Source organism: Pseudochaenichthys georgianus, chromosome 20, assembly GCF_902827115.2.
Source record: "Pseudochaenichthys georgianus chromosome 20, fPseGeo1.2, whole genome shotgun sequence".
Taxonomy (NCBI): domain Eukaryota; kingdom Metazoa; phylum Chordata; class Actinopteri; order Perciformes; family Channichthyidae; genus Pseudochaenichthys; species Pseudochaenichthys georgianus.
The window spans coordinates 436,150-446,242 of record NC_047522.1 but is presented as its reverse complement, the minus strand read 5'-3'; positions in this window follow the sequence as shown (position 1 = coordinate 446,242).

Genomic DNA, 10,093 nt, shown 5'->3' with positions numbered 1-10,093 from the left:
TCGTTTAGGACTACAGTCCCGTAAGGTTACGCAGAGCGTCACACAGCTGTGTGAAATAGAACGAAACCACGCCAGACTATCCAAAACTGGAATCGAACACCCCCCCAGAACCAACCTGATCTCACCAGAATGCGTGACTCCACCACGACTCCTTAACACCACAATGCGTGGTGGACTCACGAACTTTGTTACATTGCGTGTCGGCACCACGCAAACAAGCCCAATGTAAAGTGAATGAGGCTCCTTTGTCGTGGTGCACACACGCATTCTACAACGTCCCGCAGTGAGCTTTTATTCTATACACGTTTTTTAAATCTACTTTATAGCTTGTAGTAACTCACGGGAGGCTTCTTTTATTTTATTTGTATTCATAATTATTTTTATTTTTCGTCAGAATGTAAAAATTACATAGTTACGAATTTGTGTTCTCAAAAAACAGTGCATTGTGTGTAATGCAACTGTGATTTTTATTAAATTAGTTAGTTTTTAAGGAAGGCCAGAGCTTCAGCTGTGTCAATAGATGGTTCCCTTTAGTTAACGTTATTTAAAAGATATGATCATGTCCCCTGTATTGTATTACGAGCGTCCATTCCCATTGGATAACAGAGAATTTTACACCCGGAAGTAAGTAGCCTATTCTCCTTACTGCTCGATTGATTTTACAGTGATATCTGCACTACTCATCGACTAAAAAACACCAAATTGTCCTTGTTAATTAAACAACATTGATTGGTTTTGAATTGTGTGCAATGCTTTTGTATTTTCCCCCTTCGATCGGAGAAAACAAATATTTTTTCGGAGTTTTTTTGACGGCAGAAGACACTACAATACCCAGAATCCTCAGCTATCGTTTGGGACTACACCATGTGCTTAGCTTGACAAACCCCGTGATCAGTCCTCAACCTCTGTGATTGGATGCGCAACGTTTACACAGGAGCGTCCAAAAGGACTTTGAAATGGAATGAAAACCCATCAACGGCACACTATTCAAAACAGGAATCGAACGTGTCCTACCCCCTCCCCCCCTTAGGACAACACTTGTGTAACATGATGCCCATCCAACATTATATTAAAATACCTAAAAACAATACAACTCAAAATTAATTTGCAGCCATTTTGCACACTTTTTGTGTCATTTTTTGTTAAGTAACATTTCACAGTTTCAACTTCTCAAAAGTGAGACTGAAAATATTCTAATATTTTGGATTTTATTTGAATAATTTAAAGTTTTTTTCTTCAATAAGTAATTTTTCTCCTAATACCTAAGTACATGTTCCTCTTCATACTTAATATCTTTACTTACATACTATTCTCAATGCCGTGTAATGAACTGTTTTTACAGTAAGGTTATTAGTACTTCTGCTCATTCGCCCCGCGCCTCTGGAACTCCCTCCCAGATCAGCTGAGATCTGCCCCTTCCACCGAGGTCTTCAAAACCGGCCTTAAGACCCTCTTCTTTCGGCAGGCCTTCGAATAAACTTTGAGCACGGTACACCTGGAGTACTGCCATTTTTATCGCTATCTCTGACTTTTATTTTTGTACTCTATTTTATTTTTGATTTTTTGATTTCTTATTATTATTACAATTATTTGTCTTTTATTATCTCAAAGTGTATCAGTATCCCTTGTTGTGAAGCACTTCGAGATTTGTCTTAGCAGATGAGAAGCGCTATATAAATTAAATATATTATTTATTATATATTACTTTTACTTAAGATTAACAACTGTATGTGACCAGCATGTTTTTCTGGGATTGTGGATATGACAGATCATTTTGAGTAGTGTCTCTGTTTTTAATGTTATCTATTTTTCATATCTGTGTCATGCAGTGTGGGTCTCACTTCTGTAGTCAGGGCACAGACTGTAGAGCAGTGGTTCTCAACTGGTGGGTCGTGGACCCGTTTCGAGTGGGTCGCAGATGTGTGAGTGGAAAAAAAAAGCGTGCATGCGCATGTGTTGGATGAAAGTACCGGAGACCATAAACGGTTTTGAAAACTTCTGTCACGTAGTGATCATCTTCTCATTAAAAATCTGATGTTTTTTCGAGTCTTCTGGCCAATCAGAATCAAGATTGTAGCCGGAAGTCCCCCACGGAGAATAACTTTGTGGTATAACTATTCTTTATACATCCATGGGTACAACTTCAGATAAAAATGAACACATAATGAAATATGACCCCCGGTTTGATAATTGACAGGTCACAGAACAATGGGGGCTATTGCAGAGTATTATCATCTGATATTTAAGAAGTGTGTTACATTTGAAATGGCAGAAAGTCTTGTTGCAATTTCCAGATATTAAAAGAGGTCCCTTGAGTTTCTCTGGTAATTATCAATAGTAGCAGTTAAGTAATACTGTTCAAACAATACCTGTGTTTGTGTTTTATATTGATTTCTCTGTTTTATCCTTTCATAAATGTGAGGACTAAAATGGCTATAAACAAAGGGCTGGTTGGAGTAAACAGGGTTGTATTGCTCTATGGGGGAGGTGTAGGTATGCAGGACAGGGGGCTAAGTGGATGAGTATATTCTGCTTAAGATCTCTAGCATGTCATGTTTCAGGGAATTCTACATATCTTGAATAGTATATGTGTGGGTTTAATTACTTTGTATTAATAATAAGCAGTGTGTGTAACCAGAAGTTGGAGATATGAGAGATGAAATCGTTGTGTTTATCTTTTGTGAGCAAGACCCCCACTGTGGTCTATGGAATGTGGGGGGATGTGTGTGTGGAGGCTGCAGAAATATGAGACAGTGAATGCCAGAGGTGTTTGTTTGAGATGACCGGAAAAGACGACCAGTTAAACTCCACCCCTTCCTGTTTCTGTTGGTATTGAGAGCCTGTGCATCCTTTTGTTCTGTCTCTCTTCTCGCGCGGCCCGGACCGGAGGGTGAACACGTGTTCAGCACGTGAACAAGGCCAGGAGTAGGCATATTCCTGACATTACGCATATGATATGATATGGCTTTGTATGGTAGGTAATGTATTGATTGTATTGCATTGTCATATTACCATTAAGTAGATTATGTTTTAACGGATACTTGTATGCTCTGGATTCCTTCCTGTATGATAACCAGCTTGTTAGGGACGCGCGGAGATTTGAGAAGCGGACCAGTAATCCCTCAAAATCTCTATCACTATCTACCTTTACCCACAATTTAAAAGTAAGTCACACAGACTATCTCCTCTTTACTCTTCTCTCTGTGTGGAGCAGCAAGCTGTCAGAACAAAGTGAAAAACAAACAATGGCATAACATATTATTAATATGTCGTAATACATTTATTTATTTTTCTCTCAGAGTGTACCAGAATGGGTAGTTTATATGTTAGTATTTCCAAAAATCTCCTGGGAGAATCCCGGGGGTTAGGTTTCATCACGTGGGCCTTTTTATGTTATTACAGTTCAGCTTTGATTCCATCATCTCATTAAACCTTATATAAAAGCATTCTTTTGTTCTGTGAAGGGATATAAGGGATATATGCACTGTACTTCACTTTAATTAATATTGTATGCTGCAAAGAGTATATATTACTGCAGGATTTTTGTTGAATAGCTTTGAGTGGTTCAAAATGTCGGGTCGCGATCTATTGACTAAGGAAAAAGTGGGTCCCGAGGCCTGACCAGTTGAGAACCACTGCTGTAGAGGGCTCTTTGGTCTTGACTTGGTCTCGGTTTAGGGGGTTTGGACAACAACATACTGCTAAAGTGTTTGTCTTATATTGTCCGTAGAAAACGTTTGTTATGGTAATGAATGCCTCTTGTTCATGTAACCAAGCACAAATAACACAAACAAACTATATAAATGGAGTCAACACCACTTATTTATTAATATGTAATGTTGAAACGTAATGCAGTGGGTGTTTTACAGTGGGCTTCCACAGAGGAAAGAGAAGAGATCCACTGAAAACATGCGATTAAACAAATCATCATACACGCTGTAGCTGGAGGGCAGAACGATGTTGGCAACATCTCCCGTCTCCAGCTGAAGAACCATTGAGTTAGCCGCAGAGACATAGCCATAGGCATCATGTAATCTTGAAGCCTCATCTTCATCACGTTGTTGAGACGCGATTCAAGAGCAGGTATCTGATACAAAGCGGCTTCCCCACATGTTGAAGCTGAAGTAGTAGACTCCTCTGACGGGGGCTGTGAAGATACCTGCCATCACAGGAGAAGGTCAGTGAGGGGAGATGTTTCTGGTGCTTCAGCGGGACTTAAGGATGTTTTTTAAATATGGAACATGTAGGAGCTCTAACTTTATTCTATTTTCTACCATGATCAACTGTAGGAAAACTAAGAGATGTTTTTAATGGTTTCATTAAGAAAACTCTTAAGAAAGCTTACAGTCAACATCTACTGTAAATGAATTTGTGTGTGGTGTGTGTGGTGTGTGTGTGGTGTGTGTGTGTGTGTGTGTGGTGTGTGTGTGTGTGTGTGTGTGTGGGTGTGTGTGTTGTGTGTGTGTGTGTGTGTGTGTGGGTGTGTGTGTGTGTGTGTTGTGTGTGTGTGTGTGTGTGGTGGTGTGTGTGTGTGTGGTGTTGTGTGTGCGTGAGCGCGTGCGCGTGCGTGTGTGGCCTAGCATTACTATACTTGTGAGGACCTAAATCTGTTTACACAGTCACGTGTGGGGACTCGCCTCCCCTATGGGGACAAAATGGAGGTCCCCATTACGGCCCGTCTACACTACAGCGTCGACAGCGTCGAAAGCTCCAAGCTGCTCCAAGCTGCCCATTCACTTTCAATGGGGTGACGTCACGTAGCCGCGCTTTTTCGCCGAACTGAATTGTGGGTAGCAGAGCGAGGCGTCTCAGGCGTCCCAGGCGACCAGAAGTTGAACATTGTTCAACTTCTGGTCGCCTGGACGCCGGAGTAGCCAGCGCCAGCCAATCAAATCCCGTTTCCCAAAATCTGACAGCTGAAGCTGTAGCCAATCAAACCGCGTCTAAGCTGGGAGAGATATCCCGCCGTTCATTTCTATATTTCAAAAAAAGTCGGAGGAGAAACTAACTATCGCCGTAGCGAATCACCCGGTTTTGTATGACCAGACCCTCTTCACCTACCGGGATACAAACCGGAGGAACCCGGCATGGAGGGAGGTGGCAGAGACAGTGGGGGAAACTGGTAGGGTTTCGCCTGTTTGGGGAGTTTATATATATATATATATTTTATATATATTGCTCCCATAAAATCCCCGGGGTTTTTTGCTTTGTATGTCGGGGGCGGGAGATTCATGTGATGGTTGTTGGCCGTGTTGCTTGAATAAAATCCCCAAGCTCCAGACACGCCCAGCTCCAAGCTATTTTTGGAGCTGTAGTGTGGACGCTCCGTTAGGGTGAAGACTTGGTTAGGTTGGGGAAGAGCCCTGCGTGGTGCACTGGCTCTCGGTAGATAGGTGTTTCAAAAAACATTAAAAACCTCCGTAAACATAAACCTTATAAAAACCCTTTTAAAAGCATCATAATAGCTCCGTGAGGACAAGACCGTTTCAGACGAATGGTTAAAAAGTGCAGAGCGGAGCCGTACCACGGAACGGCGGCAAAGTATGCTTAAAAAGCAGATCTCCCCGTCCCAGGATCTGGAGGGTGGTGTGGTGTGTGTGTGTGTGTGTGTGTGTGTGTGGTGTGTGTGTGGTGTGTGTGTGTGTGGTGTGTGTGTGGTGTGTGTGGTGTGTGTGGTGTGTGTGCGTGCGTGCGTGCGTGCGTGCGTGCGTGCGTGCGTGCGTGCGTGCGTGCGTGCGTGCGTGCGTGCGTGCGTGCGTGCGTGCGTGTATCGATGTATCTAGCGTGTGCGGAGCACGCTAGGGTTAGGCATGTGTTGGTTGTGGTTAAGGTTAAGATAAGTCTCCAGGAAATGCATGTAAGTCAATGTAATGTCCCCTGAAGTGATGTATACATGGTGTGTGTGTGTGTGTGTGGGTGTGTGTGTGTGTGTGGTGTGTGTGTGTGTGTGGGTGTGTGTGGTGTGTGTGTGTGTGTGTGTGCGTGCGTGCGTGGTGCGTGCGTGCGTGCGTGCGTGCGTGCGTGCGTGCGTGCGTGCGTGCGTGGTGTGTGTGTGTGTGTGTGTGTGTGTGTGTGTGTGTGTGTGTGTGTGTGTGTGTGTGTTCAGTACCTGTAGTTGGGCTATAGGCCTTGCCGATATTGGTGAAGACTTTAGTGTACTTCAGTATTGAGTTAGTGCCGAAGGGTCCGACGACTCCTGCATCACTGAGACCGGCTGAGAACGCCACCTGAGGACCGGCTGTGAGAAAGAGGAGGATGCAGCAGAGTTTGATATTTGCTGGTATATCAGTAAACCAGTTATATTCTTATTCAATACTTTGACTCTTCCTAATAGTTTATGTTTCTTACCTCTTTCACTGGAGCTCATCTTGGCCTCTAGAACTGAACACAATTTAAAATTGTGTTCAGTGTTTCATCTCCGACCTTGTTAAATATAAAACACAGAATTGGTGTTATTATACTAAATGATTTAAATAAACACAACTGCATATTTACAACTATACACATGCTGATGTAATGCAAATGTTTCCAACTTGGGATCAATAAAGTATATCTTATCTTAAGATGATCGATGGTGTAAGGAAATATTTGTATGTATTCATGTTAGTAAACTATGAATAAGCTTAAAATGGGAAAATGATTTGTGTAAAAACTGTGAGCTGGATTTGGGGCCTGTTGACATGTGGTTTTTGAGGACAAAGGAAGAAGGGGGAAGGTGAGGAGTTGACTTACAGTCAACTCAGATCTAGGAGATAATAAAGCTAAAGCCACTGTGATTGGGAAACTTAAGAAGTGAGGTGTTGGTGATATTTGGGCAGCCAATCACGAGGTCTGGAAGGGAGGATCAGATAACTCCTCCCATTGTTAGCGATGTATTAAACACAGGAACCACGCTGTGTGCTCTCTCTTTCCTCTGGCTGGCTCACGTGAGTATCAGGTAAATGTGGGATCCCAAAGATAACTGTATTGAATTTGTATTACGCATATGATATGATATGGCTTTGTATGGTATGGTAATGTATTGATTGTATTGCATTGTCATATTACCATTAAAGTAGATTATTGTTAACGGTTAATTGTATGCTCTGGATTCCTTCCTGTAAGATATCAGCTTGTTTAGGGACGCGCGGAGATTTGAAAAAGCGGACTAGTAATCCCTACAAATTTCTAACAATGGCTACTGCCATATTTGCACAATGTGCCTCTGAACCTTGACAAGTGCATGTTTCAGGCTCATCAATGAACAACAGGAGGGGTCACAGACATAAGGCGGTGGACCCGTTCAAATCCAGTTTTGGACAGTCTGCCGTGGTTCCATCCCATTTCAAGTGCTGTTCGAAGCTCTGCACACTCTCCAATCACAGAGCTTGAGGACTATCACGGGGTTTGTCAAGCGAAGCGGAGAGAATACTTACTTCCGGGTGTAATATTCTGTAAAGCAAATGAGCTGCTCCGACCCTCGGTCCTGACGGACTGCAACTTGTGTTTATTAATCAAACAAATAAATAAACACAAGGATAATTATGTGTTATTGTTGAGTAAATGGAGAATTGCACAGGGGAAAATAACGTATCTATTGTGGTGATTGACATTATTCACCCACGGATCTATGGGTTAGGGTATTGTTCTGCACGGACATTTTAGTGAGCCGGACTTCCTGTCTCCGCCGGTCTTCGCTTCCCGGAACATGAAGCTGTTTACATGTGTTTGATGCTAAATAAAAGTCTAGCTTGTACCTTTGATACCCGCCTCCGACTCCCATCTCTCGGCACCACACTATGCCACAATTTTAGATGCGGATTTTGTTAAACTAATACATTGCACTGTGGACCAACACTATACATTGACGGGGAAGGGGTAGCAATAAAGATAACACCATTTTACACAACATAACAGAAATAATATCGATAGCAGCGTCCCTAGCAACCACCTTGGTAACAATGAAAACGTTGTATAGACACAATTTCTTGAAGTAATCTTCGTAATAACTGTGAAGAAAACTTCTGTTCAGCAATGCAGTGAAAGGAATGGAAGCTGGAATCCGCTTATGTCAAAACACTGAAGTTTATTGAGAGAAACGGCCGGAGCGTTTACAAGGTATCTCACACGACTTTCATCATGGAAAGACCATGCCAACACTGAGGACACAAAGCCAGGAACACCTCTATATGTAAAAAGGGGGAAGCTAATAACCTGCGCTTTCTCTAATTAGTACCAGACATTTAAGAACAAAGAAGGGTCTGTTAATACCAACTTGCATGGTCCACACTTCCCCCACAGGAAAGGCATCGGGCCTCTTGACCTTTGTCCTATTCAAATTAGAAACAGGACACATACCAGAAAAGACTGAAAGTCTCAAAATATTCTTTGACAGTTCCTTTCTTTTTATCAATTTATTGATAACCAATTAACATTAGTCTAAGAATATTTCAGTCACTACTTAAATCAAATGAAAACGTCCTCAGAGTTGTGTGGGTTCCCATTACATTAATTACATCAAAAGTAGAATAAGATTGAAACATTCAACCACAATGGTTGATACAGACAACCATAATAGAAAAATCATCTTTCTTCAGTGTTTGACTTTCTTTTGTCAAAAGCACAATAATAAACACACATGAAATACAAAAATATAATAGTAAAATATATGTTTCAAAAATAAGATCTTTTATCATTTATCACTCAGTTAATTCATCAAACACAAATTCAAAATCAGCTTACATCTCAAAGATTCACTTCAAGGCAATTACTTATTAAAACACAATTAGAATTTAGGATTATAAGAAATCCAATTGAGGTATAAAATCAGAATCATAAGAGATCCAGTTAAAATTCCCAGTTAAGGTATACATTCACAGTGATGAATCGATCAATCTGTAATCTGTAAAATTACAGTGTCCTCAATCTTTAACATTACTTTACGTTTACTTCAGTATGCTTGTTCAAGAGTAAGGCACTTAGTAGTACATACATTTTATTCAAATACATTTGTTCAGAATCTGAAAAGGAAATATCAGACATTTTATTGTATAAACCTGAGGAAGGAAAAATCAAAAACATCTGTTCTTTATTCAAGGAAAAATCAAAACATCTATTCTTTATTCTGAGTGTCAACTTTAATCAATTATCAATCTCTGAATGGGGGTAACCATGGTGCAGAAACTGCGATGGAGACCCATGGGTCTGGAAGCTCGGCGTCGTACATCAACATTGTGTCATTTACAGTTGAATACCCCACTAGCCTCTGTGGGGCCTGGAGGGCGGTCTTGGCGTATGGCTAATTTAACTACAGTGATCAAACAAGTCACTAGGATTAGCACAACCAAGATAAACACTGAAACAGTAACAACAAATTTAACCCAACCCCGCTCCCCAGGATCAAGGGTTTCCACTTAAATCCCCAAATGTAAACCCATGAGTTTTCATGCAATTCTTGTATCCCCTTAGCAGTATCATGAGCCCATATCCATAACTTCAGGTGAGGCATCAGAGACGTAAGAACAGCACTAAGGTCCAGCGCCATGCGATTCTGTAGTGCTACTGTCCTAACTTCCTGCAATTCTATATGTTCAGCTAACATTGCTGTGTCGATACATTTAGATGATTTTCCACTACTTTGGACAATGCCATGATTCCTGCTGACTAACATAAATACCGTACCAAGGCAAAAATAGGCTCGCTATCTGTTGTCCTTGTGTAATGGACCTGCTGTTCCTGTGTAGAGAGGGAAGTACCGCTGCAATCTCATTTGCCTCTACTTTACGGATTAAAGGAATTAGGTAGGCTAGATAGCAGGTGCCATAAAAACGTCATAGGGCACACAGCCATAAGCCCGGTCGCCACAAACTAAGTAACTCTCTGTGGGAGGGGAATTCTGGCTAATGTTACCCTCACTATGATATTACAGTCGCTGTGTCCCACATCCGGAGAGGTGTGAGATCCTGCTTCATTCTGGAAACAGATGGACACATTCTTCCATTCATGTACTACAATTGGGGGAACATATACTGAACAGTCACGTGTAGGGGGATTGCCTAAGGGTATTGGTTGCGTACAGTCATGTATTTTAACCTCAACGGAGTCCACTGTTCTG